Source organism: Schistocerca piceifrons, chromosome 7 (assembly GCF_021461385.2).
Source record: "Schistocerca piceifrons isolate TAMUIC-IGC-003096 chromosome 7, iqSchPice1.1, whole genome shotgun sequence".
NCBI lineage: Eukaryota > Metazoa > Arthropoda > Insecta > Orthoptera > Acrididae > Schistocerca > Schistocerca piceifrons.
Window position 1 is genome coordinate 307,568,159 of NC_060144.1, and position 14,769 is coordinate 307,582,927.

Below are 14,769 nucleotides of genomic sequence, written 5' to 3' on the forward strand. Positions count from 1 at the left end.
TTGTGAATCACTGAGGGCTACGGCGGGACGAATCCTCCCCGTCGTTTCTAAGTCCCCAGTTTAAATCACAATACACAATTTAAAAACTAGACTTCGTTCACTGTACTTTATTTGAAAGGAAGGAAACTTGGATAATGGGAATATCAGAGAAGAAAAATCTCCAAGCATGTGTATTACAGAAACGTCATGAGCAAGTATTTGTCATGCAGAGCTAGATAAATGCTTTATTCAGAGATATCGAGGTATTACAATATTCACACTCCACTGAGGTGACATAGGTCACACTTCCTAATACCGTGTCGAACCTCCTCTTCTCCGGCGTGGCGCAGCAGCTCCACGTGAGAAGGACCCAGCAAATCGTTGGAAGTCCCCTGCAGAAATATTGGTCTATGACGTCACTTTAGCCCTTCCATCGCCTCTCAGCAACTTTAATGGCGACTCACCTGACCGGGCCACGCTTTTCCAGTCGTCCAGAGTCAAACCGATACGCTCACGAGCCCAGTAGAGGCGCAGCAGGCGATGTAGAGCCGGTAGCAAAGGCAATCGCCTCGGTGTTCTGCTGCCATAGCCCATTAACACTAAATTTGGCTGCGTTGTCCTAACTCGTACATTCGTAATACGTACCACTTTGATTTTTGCTGGTTATTTCACGCAGGTTTGCTTGTTTATTAACAATGCAACTCTATACAAATGCCGAGGCCGTCGGTTGTTAAGTGAAGACTGTCGGCCAATGCGTTTTGCGTGATGAGAAGTAATCCCTACAATTTAGTATTCTAGACACACTGTTGACAATGGTGGATCTCGGAATACTGAATTTCTCAACGATTTCCGAAACGGAATGTCGCATGCATTTAGCTCCAACCACCACTCCGCGTTCAAGGTCTGTTAATCCCCTTCGTGTAGCATTAACCACATCGGAAATCTCTTCACATGAATCAAACGAGTGTAAATATCACCTCTTCTGTAGCCTTTTTGGCGAGCTTTCCTTGCTCGACATGTTGAGCAATGTAAGTATGAAAATGCTCTTCCTGCTGTTCCTGTAAGGAAGAAAAGAAAAACCTTACATATACTAATTGGCCTTCCTATATCATCCAAGAGAAAATTTTTCTCTCAACAGGTCAGGCAGACGTGTTCTTGGCCTGTGATTTGTTGATGGTCCAATTCACGGACAAGCCGGTTGTGGGACTGCCCTGCCTTCTAGTAGAACGACGTCACGTGTACTGCAGGAGTAGGATGCCTATATCTCCGTGCAGTAGACGAGTGGAGTATTCCCTCGGAAGGCGTAGAGTGGTCTTCAAAACTCGATTCTGGAACCTTTGACGTTGCGATGAGTAAGTCTGCGGCCTTTCCCCACAACACAGTTGCTTACTCTAATGCTGGTCGAATCAGTGTTAGGTACAGCGCGAGTGTCAACTGTGGGTTCAGCAGCGGGTAGAGAGCGCGCAGGTGCCCCATCGATCATTTCTGATGTTTCGGGTATGAGGCGTCTAGGGTTATCCCTAGTTAATTCACCGTCTTGCTCCATGGGGCAGGAGCTCTCAGGGATTTGACTGGACCGGCCATTTTGGCCGAGCCGTTCTAGACGCTTCAGTTCGGAACCGCGCTGTTGCTACGGTCGCAGGTTCGAATCCTGCCTCGCGCATGGATGTGTGTGCTGTCCTTAGGTTGGTCAGGTTTAAGTAGTTCTAAGACTAGGGAACTGATGACCTCAGATGTTAAGTCCCATAGTGCTCAGAGCCATTTTAACCATTTGGTTTTCACTGGCCGGAGGTCTGGCATCAGCGTTCTTCGGGTGTAGATCACTGCCTGGCTCTTCACTGCGATGAATTTCAGCCGCCCTTTCGTTGACCATGAATCCAGAGTGTCGCACCCGAGTTGGAGACGGTGATTCATGGTGCGTGTATTCATGCTGCGGATACACAACGCTGTAACATTGGCGTAGAGTGCCAGTTCGACGCGCGTCACTAGCGGAATATCGCCATTGCACTGGGTGATCAAAAAGTCAGTATAAATTCGAAAACTTAATAAACCACGGAATAATGTAGATAGACACACATGCTTGGAATGACATGGGGGTTTATTAGAACAAAAAAAAGTTCACAGAATGTCCGACAGATGGCGCTCGACAGCAAAACATCAGAGACTGCGCATGGCTGATAAACACCTGCTGGAACGTACGGTGTTTATGCAGGATGGCGCTCCACCCCATATTGCTAGACGTGTGAAAGATCCCCTGCGCGCGTCTTTTGGTGATGGTCGTGTGCTCAGCCGCCACTTTCGTCATGCTTGGCCTCCCAGGCCCCCAGACCTCAGTCCGTGCGATTATTGGCTTTGGGGTTACCTGAAGTCGCAAGTGTACCGTGATCGACGGACTTCTCTAGGGATGCTAAAAGACAACATCCGACGCCAATGCCTCACCATACTCCGGGCATGCATTACAGTGCTGTTCACAACATTATTCCTCGACTACAGCTATTGTTGAGGAATGATGGTGGACATATTGAGCATTTCCTGTAAAGAACATCATCTTTGCTTTGTCTTACTTTGTTATGCTAATTATTGCTGTTCTGATCAGATGAAGCGCCATCTGTCGGACATTTTTTGAACTTTTGTATTTCTTCGGTTCTAATAAAACCCATGTCATTTCAAGCATGTGTGTCGACTTGTACCTCTCTATCCTCATTATTCCGTGATTTATTCAGTTTTCAAATTTATACTGTCTTTTTGATCACCCGGTACAATGAGTACAGCAAAAGGCCGAGTACAGACCCCGTCGGTACTCCCGCACATATCTGTCGTCTGCCTTGACTTGGAGGTTTCGCTCCGATAGGCAGCAGCCAGAGTGGGAAGAGTTTGTACACGAGGCCGTCATATTAGACGGAATGGAAGGTTCTGGACACGTCGAGAAACACTGCTCCAAGGTATTCTCATGTTTCCAGTGCTTTCATCGCCCGCTCTAAGAGTCGCAGTTGCTGGTGGTAGTCTGAATGGCCGCTTCGAAGCCCGAACTGCTCGTCTGGGATGACACCCTCCTGGGTGTTCCATCAGTCTTTTCGCGAATAGCCTCTCGAAAACTTTCGAGAGCGACAGGGGCAGACAGATGGGCCGGTGGCTTGTTACCTGGCGAAAATCTTTCCCGGCCTTCGGGATGGCCACAACTTCGGCGTGTTTCCACGTTGTAAGATAGCAGCCTGAGTGAAGTATCTCGTTGAACACATCGGCTAAGTGATGGTGTGCTCCTGGTGGCAGGTTCTTTAGCAGGAGTTTGTTGATTCCGTCACTGCCGCCTGCTTTCAAGGTGTTAAGACACCGAAGTTCCACCGCTACTTCTTCCTCTGTAATCGTCTCGATTACGTCTTCTTCATTCCTTGTTGCTAGTGAGACGGGGAACTGCTCATCGACTCGGTGGCCGTGGACCTCGTCTACGATGTCGGTCACTGGCGCGAAGATTGCGGTGAATGAGTCGGCCAGAACGCCGGCTTTTGCATCAAGCTCGCTGAATTATTCGTTGCCGGCTTGTAGCAGCGGTGCGCGCTGTCGGCGACGCAGAAGATTTTTACGATTTTACAGGTGCTGCTGTCGTCAGGATTGAGCGTGGACTACGTCTGTCCATTCTCTGTTCCTATGTTCTTCGACTGCTTTCTTTATCTCCTGTCGCATGCGGTCGACGTGGCTTTTAGTGTGTCGCTGGCTGGTGAACTGCCATTCACGAAACAGTCGTTTCTTCTCGGTGGCAGCTGCCAGGCTGTGCGGCGGTAATTCACGCGAGACGTCTAGTGGCCACTGCGGTCGTCTCGGAATAGCAGCATTTGCTGCACTGAGTAATCTTCGGTTGAAGAAGGCTCTAGGACTGCGTCGGTCCCGACAGTTTCGGTGTTTGCCTCGTCTTCAGGTGGCTATAGTACTTCCGTGTGGAAGCGCTCCCCAAGTTCCTGTAACTCGGACTCTGGTCTAGACGATCCCAGAAGACAGGGACAGAGTCGGATGACAGGATGTTCCGTGTTTCAGCGTATGTGAATTGGCCGCCGCCGGTAGTTGAGTGGTGCCGGCACGGTAGCTCAGCGTGTTCGGTCAGAGGGCTAGCTGCCCTCTGTAATAAAAAAAAAAAAAACTGAGCTAATGGATCAACAACGAGCTGAAACGGGTGTCTTTCGACGTCCGCCCACAGCAGATACAACGAACGAAAACGAACAAAATAAGATTAAAAAAAAGTGGTCAGCGCGCCAGAATGTCAATCCTAAGGGCCCGGGTTCGATTACCGGCTGGGTCAGAGATTTTCTCCGCTCAGGGAGTGGGTGTTGTGTTGTCCTAATCATCATCATTTCATGCCCATCGACGCACAAGTCACCGAAGTGGCGTCAAATCGAAAGACTTGCACCAGGTGAACGGTCTACCCGACGGGAGGCCCTAGTCACACGACATTATTATTATGACGTCGGGCAGGGAAGTGTGTGGGATCAAACGGCTCCTGGCAGACTACGCCGTTACGGTGTGGGAGAGTTGGGACCCGTTGGTGTTGGTGAGGCGACTGTTCCATTCCGGGTTTTTCTCATTGAAATCCCCTGCATGTAAAAGTCGCCCTCAAGTGACGGCAGAGAATTGAAATCTGCTTCGTGTGTTGGTCTATTGGGCCGCCGATATAACGACACGAAGAAAACCTTCCCGGCGGTGGTGTTGACGGCCCCCGTGGCCTCCAACAAGGCGAGCTCCAGCGGGTGGACAAAATGACGCTGCAGCGAACTCATGATACAGACGGCGGTGCCGCCCAAGTGGGTGGCTCTATCGTCCCGGTAGCTACAGTAGTTTGCTGCCCAGAAGTTCACCCCGGGTTTGAGAAATGTTTCCTGCAACATCCTCGTTCCGTAGGAATTGGCGAAATTCGTCCTGCTGGGAACACAGTCCGTTCGCATTGAACGGGCTTATCGTCAAGCCATGGATATGAGCGTTATCCGTGATGTCGCTGGTTTTTGACGGCGTTGGCTGGGAAGGCCACCGTTGTTGCTTCAACGAGTGCTGAAATTTGTCGCAAAAGCTGGGTCAGTGCCCGCAGGAGCGTACTGAGCTGGTTGCCGTCCGTTCCGGCGGCTGCGACGTTGCTCTTCGTCGCTGCGCGCTGTCCACTGGCGCGCTGCGAGATGACCCGTCGCTCCGTTTGACATCCGCGCCCTACTCGTGCGGACTGTGGCGCATTTGACGGCGCAGCCGTGTTGCTAGCTGGTGGCGCTTCACCCTGGCGACGTCAGCGAAGCTGCGTCCTGGCTGGATCCGTCTGGTGGCTGTCTTGCGGCGGAAGCCATTGCAGCCCCTGTAGCTTGCCACATGTGGTTCACATCAACTGCAGCAAGTCGGCGGGTCTTCTTTCTTCTTGCTGCACTCCCTACTCTGGTGCTGTCCGGCGCACCTGGCGCAGCGAGCTGGCGTGTGAGAGCAGCGCACCACATGGTCCATCCCTTGCAGACGTAACACTGGGCTCTCCTATCTTCTGCACGAAGAGGCTCGACCTTCCCTAAAAGTCTACAAGTTTCGATGTTGTCGACCAGGACAACCAGGAACAGAGGCTTGTTCCTGTGTGCCCTAGGCGACTTCATCAGGCCGGTGGACAGGCAAACCCTGAGCTGCGAGGTGCTGCTTCAGGAACTCTGGGTCCCACTTGGTCAGAAGATGACGGAAGACCATCTTCAACAAATTCTGCGGCTCGGCATTGTGGATAAAACAATACCATTTCCTTCATCCACAAGCTTCATGAGCTTGCGGTAACCACCGATGTTCTCCGGTCGGTTCTCGTACAAGTAGGAGCTTCCCCTGCGAATGCCGCGGCATTTGGCGACGGAGTTGATAGCTCCGCCAATGCACTTCCCTTTTATACCATGCGTATAAGTGCCTACCGCTATCCCATGAGTTTTGTCACCGCAGTGCAGAAGAATATGCCACCGCCTCTTGGGATCACCTATCTTCCACTATGTCACTGGGTAGCTCATTTTATCGCGCGGAATCCAGTCCATCTTGCAAAAGCTAGCGGTCTCAGCTGAGTATATTTCTTGCTGTAAGGTGACGGATAGGGGGTTTTCTTTGGCGTAAGTGTCCACCCGCGTTGGCGGAATCAAGTTGACCGGCCGCCAGAGGGGTGCATAACTAGGATTTTTTCGCTATAACTATCATTGCGGCCCCGTCCAGACGTTCCTCCTACCCGTAATCCGTAGAGAGAAGATTGTGACAAGGGCACATGAACCGTGGGGACAGCCCCTGGCGGGGAAAATCACGAGTTCTTGACATAGACATCACAATGGCAGTGAGCGATCTAATTCAATAAATCAAAAGAAAAAGGACAAATATAGAAGCTTAAAGAAGGGAGACGTACGTCTCGTGTGCAAAATTAATAAAAATGGTTCAAATGGCTCCAAGCACTATGGGACTCAACATCTGAGGTCATCAGTCCCCTAGATTTACAACTACTTAAACCTAAGTAACCTAAGGACATCACACACATCCATGCGCGAGGCAGGATTCGAACCTGCGACCGTAGCAGCCGAATGGTTACGGACTGAAGCGCCTAGAACCGCTCGTCCACAGAGGTCAGCAAGGATGGAACAGATACCCATGAAGTTCTCTAGGGTTACAGCTGCTGTGATATTGAACAGCTCAGTAGGCAGTTCAGTTGAAGAGGAATGGACATCTCTGAAAAGGGCAATTACAAGAGTTGGAAAGGAAAATATTTACAACCAAGATAACTGGGGAAAAACCATGGGTAACAGAAGAAATACTTCATTTGATCGACGAAAGAAGGAAGTGCAATAGTTCAGGAAGACAGAAATACAAGTCACTTAGAAATAAAATAAGTAGGGAATGCAAGGAGACTAAGGGGTCATTCCACACCAAGTGGTCTAAAACTGAAAAAAGTTCCCACCATCATGGTCTCCAATTTTCGTCAAATTTTAACTGTAGCTTTAGTCAAGTGTTGAAGTAAGTTTCCCAAGATTTCAGGCCTCTAGCTGCAATAGCTGCTGATCTAGACCCCCTTGTCTGAAGTGTACTTAGTCCGTGTGCATGCAACATAAAAAAAATGTCATATTTGGAGTCTAATAAAATCGAAACTAATTCATAAGAATGGTTAGTAAGATGCGACCCTGTACAGTTTTTTTTGCTGATTCCAACGAAATTATGTATAACATTACTCATGCAAACCCCGGTCAAATAACTCGACTCAAAGTATACTTCAAAATTTGTCGTGACACAACGCGACAAATTTTGACCAATATTAAGACTGCAATGATTTCCTTGCAGTTGAAGATATGGACTTGAACTTTTGGCCAAGCTTCATGCTTGTGCTAGACATAATGCAGCCGGATTTGCAATGATCCAGGCCATATGGTCGCCCTGCAGTATCTCTTCAAATTAGGCAGTGTCAGCACAAACGGTAAAATTTACCAAAGTTTCAAGCCAATTACTAAAAAATAGTTGGCCTGAATCTGCTTGTGAATAGTATCACCTAAAAGAGAAACTCTTGCTCTACAAGACTGACATTTGTTTTTTTTGCAACGCGACCATTAAGTACTCATTAACTCACATCAAAGTTGTTATATTTTGTATGCGCGATGCACTAATTTTTCTTCATTTCTAGGAATTTGAATCTTAATAGTCGCTTAGAATTACTGATATAATTGGATATTTCATTCGTGTTTTATTCAGTGATTGGCCAGTGAGAGATGTCAGAAGTTAATGAAGAAGAAGAATCGTTGGCCCCCTGTTCAATTGGAAAAGATGCTGCTGCATCAAAGTGCCATGTTATCTTCTATGCTAAGAAGACTGGATTCAAAGCGTTTAGTGATTTCACAGAATGTGACCAGAAATTGCTTGTTTCGCGTTCAGAAGCCAAACTTGACGAAAATTCCATCATTTGCTTCCACCATGAAGCCCTCTTCCTACATGAATATCAAGCGATGCAAAAGAAATGTTGCAATCCATTCAAGAAGAGGAATCACAATGTAAAAGCTGGACTTAGACTGCTTGATAATGAAACAGCTGCCAAACTTTGCCTGTTAAAGAAAAAAGAAGTGATTGATATAAAACCTGGTCAGAAGCTTTGCCCTCGCTGCATGTCGGCACTGAACCAAAAGCTAGAAGATTCATCATCACTATCAACCCAATCTGAACAAGATTTCACAACGGATGAAACTGAACCAGCCATCAACAAAAGTTTATCATTTATTGGTGCTTCACCATTGAAAAGAAGACAACTAAGTAAAAGAGATAAGCAAAGCTATGCAAAAAGAAAGATCTTGGATGCACAAAGTTTAATTGGGAATCAAATTGCTGCTGCTGTAGGAATCAATTACGATGAACAGCCAAGTTCAAGTAAAAGTCGCCCATGCAATAATTGTGCAGATCTTGATAATCTTATAGAAGAGTTGAAAGAAAAATGTAAAGTGTCAAATCGTAGGACAAAAGTTCAAATATTGACCTTGGTTCCAAGAAGCTGGACAATTAAAGATACGACAACAGCATTTAATGTATCAGAAAGAATGGTAAAGCAAGCGAGAAAACTGAAGAATGAGCAAGGTGTTCTAGCTTTTCCAGCAAATCGGCAAGGAAGGAAGCTTTCAGATGAAGTTGTCCAGAAAGTACATGACTTTTTTCAAGATGACGAATTCAGCAGACTTTGTCCAGGGAAGAAAGACTGTGTGCCTGTGAGAATTTCAGGAACAAAGGTGTACAAGCAAAAGCGGTTGTTGCTTTGCAATTTGAAGGAAATGTACGTGTCTTATCAGAAGCAAAATGGACCAGAAATTGGCTTCTCAAAGTTTTGCGAGCTTAGACCAAAATGGTGTGTTACAGTTGGCTCTGCTGGAATGCACTCAGTTTGTGTCTGTACAATACACCAAAATGTCAAGCTTATGCTCACTGGTGCATCAATCAATGAAGACTACAAGGAAATTCTTAGCAAAGCTGTTTGCAGCTTGGAAAACAAGGATTGTATGCTTCATCGTTGTGAAAACTGCCCTGGTCCAGAAGGTGTAGAAGCAGTTATTGCAACATATTTTGAAGATAATGACCCTGAAGAACTGATTGAGTACAAACAATGGATTCATACCGACAGGGATACTTTAGAAACAAAGCAGCTTTCAACAGAAGAGTATGTTGAAGATATTGCAGCAAAAATTTGGAACCTGTCTTGTCATCACTACATTGCCAAGCATCAAAGCCAGCACCTGAAAGCTCTCAAAACTGATTTGAAAGAAGGCGAATTCATAATACTAATGGATTTTGCTGAAAACTATTCATTTATTGTTCAAGATGCAGTGCAAGGCTTTCACTGGGAAAACAGGCAAGCAACAGTTCATCCATTTGTAGTCTACTACTGTGAAAACGAAGAGGTGCAATGTGTGAATCTTTGTGTTATTAGTGACTGCCTTCGACACGATACGATTACTGTCCATGTTTACATTGGAAAAGTAATCAATTACCTGAAGATGCAATTTTCCAAAATAAGCCACATCCACTACTTCAGTGATGGTTCAGCTGCACAATATAAGAATTTCAAGAATTTTCTCAACTTATGCTATCACAAAGAAGATTTTGAAATAACAGCAGAATGGAATTTCTTTGGAACAAGCCATGGAAAGTCGCCTTGTGATGGCATTGGAGGCACAACAAAACGGTTGGCAGCAAGAGCAAGTTTGCAACGTCCATATGAAAACCAGATTCTAACACCCAAAGATCTTTTCAACTTCTGCAATGATAATATCAATGGAATCAAATTCTTTTTCATCAGCAAAGAGGAAGTTGAAGAAGAAAAAGCTTCTCAAGAAGAAAGATTCCTGCAAGGGCACACTCTAGCTGGCACAAGAGAAAACCACCATTTTTTGCCCATTGATATGACGACAATTAAGGTCAGTAGAGTTTCTAATGATGCGACATCTTTTTTGGCCAAAATTAGTGCTGCTGAAGTAGTAGTTCAAGTCATGGATCTTCAGCCTGGGCAGTATGTTGCTTGCATTTATGAAAAGAAATGGTGGATTGGAAACATCGTTGAAATCTCAGTCGAACAGAAAGATGCTTTCATAAGCTTTATGCATCCTCATGGTCCTGCAAGTTCATTTTATTGGCCCTTAAGACGTGATACTTGCTGGATTCCAGAACAACTTATCATTGGTGTTATTCCAGCTCCATCAGTGACATCATCTGGTCGGCAATACAGTTTTCCTGAAAGCATTCTCTTGCAAATCAACGATGCTTCCAGAATGATGAAGTAACTGAGGAAGACAGGCTTGGGAACCTGCATAAAGAAACCCACAATCAGGCTTGGGATCCTGTGGTAAAGACACCCTGTAATCAGGCTTGGGAACCTGCAGTAAAGATACCCACCCGTGGCTGTTACTGCATGGCTATCGGGCGTGGCCCCTATGGCGATGGGGATGCTGGTTTTATTGTGATAACCAGTAATGGCTCAGCCATCATGGACCAACGCAGGGCACTGCGCACACAAAATATAAGATACTTTGACCTGAGTAAATAAGCACTTAATGGAAGCGTTGCAAAAGAAAAATATATCCATCTTGTAGAGCAAGAGTTTCTCTTTCAGATGATACTATTCACAATTAAATCCAGGCTGACTATTTTGTAGTAATGGGCTTTGAACTTTGGTAAATAAAGCCATTTGCGCTGACACTGCCAAATTTGAAGAGATTTTGCAAGGCGACTATAAAGCCTGGGTAGTTGGAAATCCAGCTGTATTATGTCCAGCACAAAGATAAGACTTGGTAAAAAGTTCAAGTCCATATCTTTATCTGCAAGGAAATTATTGCAGTCTGAATATTGGTCAAAATTTGTCGCATTAAGTCACGACAGAATTAGGGGTACACTTTGAGTCGACTTGTTTGACCGGATTTTGCATCAGTAATCTTATAATTAATTTCGTTTGAATCAGCACAAAAAACTGTACAGGGTCTCATCTTACTAACCATTCTTATGAATTGGTTTCAATTTTATGAGACCCCAAAAATGGCATTTTGTCTGATGTCGCGCGCATGCGAACTTACTACCCTTCAGACAAGGGGGTGTAGATCAGCAAGTATTGCAGCTAGAGGCTTGAAATCTTGAGAAACTTAATTTAGCACTTGACTAGTGCTACAGATAAAATTTGAAGAAAATTGGAGACATGATGGTGGGAAGGTTTAGACCACTTGGCATGGAATGACCCTAAGGCGAAATTGGTTGCATGAAAAATGTGAGACCGCTACGGTCGCAGGTTCGAACCCTGCCTCGGGCATGGATGTGTGTGATGTCCTTAGGTTAGTTAGGTTTAAGTAGTTCTAAGTTCTAGGGGACTGATGACCGCAGATGTTAAGTCCCATAGTGCTCAGAACCATTTGAACCATTTTTGAAAAATGTGGAGAAATCGAAAAAGAAATGATTATCGGAAGAACTGACTCAGCATACGGAAAAAACTCAGAACAACCTGCGGTGAAATTGAAAGCAATGGCGGTAATGTTCAGAGTGCAATGGTAGTTCCCCTGTTAATTGCAGAGGAGAGAGAAGATAGATGGAAAGAGAACACTGAAGACATCTATGAGGAGGACTACTTGTCTGATGACGTGATAGAACAAGAAGAAACTGGAGTCCATTGGGAATAAATAAGGGATACAGTATTAGAATCAAAATTTTAAAACATTTGGAAGACTTAACATCAAATAAGGCGGAAAGGATAGATCACATCCTATCGTGATTTCTAAAAATCATTGAGGGAAGTGGCAACAAAACGACTACTAACGTTGTTGAGGAAAATTTATGAGTATGGCGTTATTCCACGAGACTTCCCGAAGAAAACATCAACCACACAATTCCGAAGACAGTAAGAGCCTAAAAGTGCGGAATTATGGCACAATCAGCTTAACAGCTCACGCATCCAAATTGCTGACAAGAATAATATACAGAAGAATGGAAAAAAACTGAGTATCTGTTAGATGGGGATGAGTTTTCCTTCAGGAAAGGTAAAGACACCGGAGAGGCAGTTCTGACGTTGCGGTTGATAGTAGAAGTAAGACAAGAAAATTAAAGAAACGTTCTTAGGATATGTCGACCTGGAAAAAGCGTTCGACAGTGTCAAATGGTGCAAGATGTTCCATATTCTCGAAAAAGTAGGGGAAGTCATAGTGAAAGACGGGTGACATATAGTATCTACAAAAACCGAGAGGGAACAATAAGAGTGAAAGATGAAGAACGAGGTGCTCAGATTAAAGAGGGTGTAAGACAGGAATGTAGTCTTCGCCCCTACCACTCAATCTATACATCGAAGAATCAAAGAAGAAAATAAAAGAAAGTATCAGAAGTGAGATTAAAATTCAAGGTGAAATGACGTCAATGATAAGATTCGCTGATGACATAGCTGTCATCAGTGAAGAACAATTGCAGGATCTGCTGAATGCAGTCAACAGTCTAATGAGTGCAGAATATGGACTAAGAGTAAATCGAAGAAAGACGAAAGTAACGAGAAGTACCAGAAATGAGAACAGTGAGAAACTAAACATCAAAATTAGTGATGGTAATCTACTACCTGGATAGCAGAAGAATCCTTGACGACGAAGCAAGGAAAAGGTAAAAAGCAGACTAGTACTTTCAAAAAGGGTATTATTGCCCAAGAGAAGCCTACTAGTATCAAACATAGGCCTTAATTTGAAGAAGTTTCTGAGAATGTGCGTTTGGAGAACTGCATTGTATGGTCGTAAACCATGGACTGTGGGAAAACCAGAACAAAAAGAATCGAGGCTTTTGAGATATGTTACAGGAGCATGTTGAAAATTAGGTAGACTGGTAAGGTACAAAATGAGGAGGTTCTCCGCAGAATCGGCGAGAAAAGGGATATATGGAAAACACTGACAAGAAGAAGAGACAGGATGACAGCACATTTGTTAAGACATCAGGGAATAACTTCCATGGTACTAGAGCGAGATGTAAGAGGGTAAAAATTACAGGAGGAGACAGAGACTGGAATACAAGCAGCAAATAACTGAGGGCACACGCTGCAAGTGCTATTTTGAGGTGAAAAGGTTGGCGCAGGTGACGAAATCGTGGTGGGCCACATCAAATAAGTCTAAAGACCTGGGGAAAAAAATGTCTGTGCTTTGCGGGTTAATTTCTGTATAGAAAAAAGCCATTCCTGCAGATAAAGAATGATGGGAGTACATGATGGCAGCCGTGTGCGTCTAACGTTTCTGGTGAAGATCGCAGCACAGTATGCACAGAATATGTGCATGTGCTATTTATCGCCATGTTTCAGACTTTGAGGAAGGTCGAATCGTTGGTATGATGGGCATGGGAACGTGATACCGACCTATCTCACAGACTGTTGGCTATGTTAAATGACCCTTGGATTGTCACACATGAAAATTTGTTGGTTCGTTCAGTTAATTTCTTTATTTCAGTCCTCATACATTGTAAATCAGGAAGAGCTTGGTGGAAGTGTCCAATTGCCTCTCATGCGAAACAATAGACGTCCAGCATTCCTGACAGCTAAAAGAGCGGGGCCGAGCATGCAATCACTTGAATGTCACTGTCAGCAGTGTCACCGGCTGTGACCACGATCACAGTATGGCGGCACAGCAAGCAGACGGCTCCTTCATGACTAAGGGTAGGGTGTCCTGTCTCGTGGTCGAACTATGGACCTTCTATTTCATTCTGGGATGTTACTATGGGTGTTGCGGCCTCATTGCGTAGGCTGTGATACTGAGACAAGGTTCATTTAGTACATGACTTTCGTATTTTGACATTAATTGTCATCAAGGAGTGTAGCTGAATGAAATTTAAAATGTTTATTTGACACCACAAACGGTCGTCAAGCCACAGTCACTAAAACAATGAAATTTTTAAAAGGTTACATAACTATATTCGACCCACAGAGTCATCAGTTTCGTTTGTGGTGTCAAATAAACATCTTAAATTTTATGGTACACGAATGGAAGGGCACTTATACGCTCCAGAATGTTTTCGTTTGGGGCGTAAGGCATGTACTGTAAATACCTCCACGTGGCAAGTGAGGGAAGATTCAGTCCTTCCACCAGCGTATATGCAATGTAGGCGTTCGGTTCTAGGCACTTCAGTCTGGAACCGCGTGACCGCTACGGTCGCAGGTTCGAATCCTGCCTCGGGCATGGGTATGTGTGATGTCCTTAGGTTAGTTAGGTTTAAGTAGTTCTAAGTTCTAGGGGACTGATGACCTCAGATGTTAAGTCCCACAGTGCTCAGAGCCATTTGAACCATTTTTTTGCAGTGTATGATGTTGCAATACCGCAAACAGCTGGCTGCCTTTCGCAACGCCAGGCGACCGTCTTTTGCTTTGTAGCACGTAACATTCTCGCGTGCCTGCAGCTGGCTCTGTTGCAACTCGCTTCCGATCTGGCGTATTCTTTGACCGAATATGGTCGATACACTACAAGCATAATGCAATAACTGCAGAGAGAGTGGTAACGAAACTCATAATGACAGTGTGGCAAGAATACAACTCATGGGGCCTTCCAGAAGTACCATACGATGAGAATATCGTAGGATTGTTCAACTGGGTCTGACAAACAGTTGGCAATAACTGATATCCGGGTAGAGGTGACATGAAGAGTGTTATCACAAACCGTTGGGGACAGATTACTGGAAGCTGGCTTCAAATTTCGAGTTGCCATTGGTCGTTTACCGTTGACATCATACCACAGATAACAGTGACTTACGTGGTGTAGGGCCAGATTAAGTAGGCACTGTGATGCTCAGCGATGAGTTTCGCTGCTA